Here is an 808-nt window from a genome sequence, read left to right as displayed (position 1 = left end):
CACTCACTCGGGGACTATCTTGTTAAAAACCTAAGGTTTGGATTTTCTGCCCGAGTTCGATTCCACTCACTCGGGGACTATCTTGTGAAAATCTAAGGTTTGAATTTTGCCCGAGTTCGAATACACTCACTCGGGGACTAAGGTTTGAACTACACCCGAGCTCGACCAAACTCACTCGGGGACTGCTTCGAAAAAACCTAAGGGTTAGACTTCACCCGGGCTCGAATAAACTCGTTCGAGGACTATATTGAAAAACGTAAGGTTTGATTTTTTTACCCGAGCTCGAATCAACTCACTCGGGGACTGCCTTGAGAAAACCCAAAGGTCGAAGTTCACCTGAGTTCGAATACATTCACTCGGAGACTACTTCGAAAAACATAAAGGACTACAATCGTTCCAAAAAGATAAAAGGCAAAGTAATAACAAGATTGAAAAAGGAGCAATAGATGGCAAAGGGCAAGGTTTCATAAAAAAGCTCGCTACCGGAGCAATTACATAAGAGGGGAAAACAAAACAAAGCATAGCCTATTCCCGGAGTCAATCAGAGCCATCCTCGAATTCTTCGGGGAACGTCGCCCTTCTCGAAGCGTCCTCAGCTTCGGCGGCTTTGGTGACGTCCGATGCAAGATCGAAACCGCGACGTTGGAGTTCGGTAAGAACTTCAAGCCGGGCCTGACACTTCGCATATTCGGCTAACATTCTTGACTGCTGGTTGGCCGCATCAGCATCGGCCCTATATTGGGCCACCAGATCGTTGGCAGTCTCCTCGGCTTGGGAAACTTTAGCCTCAGCTTCCTGAAATCGATTG

The sequence above is a fragment of the Nicotiana attenuata genome, unplaced genomic scaffold, assembly GCF_001879085.1.
Source record: "Nicotiana attenuata strain UT unplaced genomic scaffold, NIATTr2, whole genome shotgun sequence".
In the NCBI taxonomy this organism is placed as follows: domain Eukaryota; kingdom Viridiplantae; phylum Streptophyta; class Magnoliopsida; order Solanales; family Solanaceae; genus Nicotiana; species Nicotiana attenuata.
The sequence above is the reverse complement of the archived record's forward strand: the minus strand, read 5'-3'. Positions refer to the sequence as shown.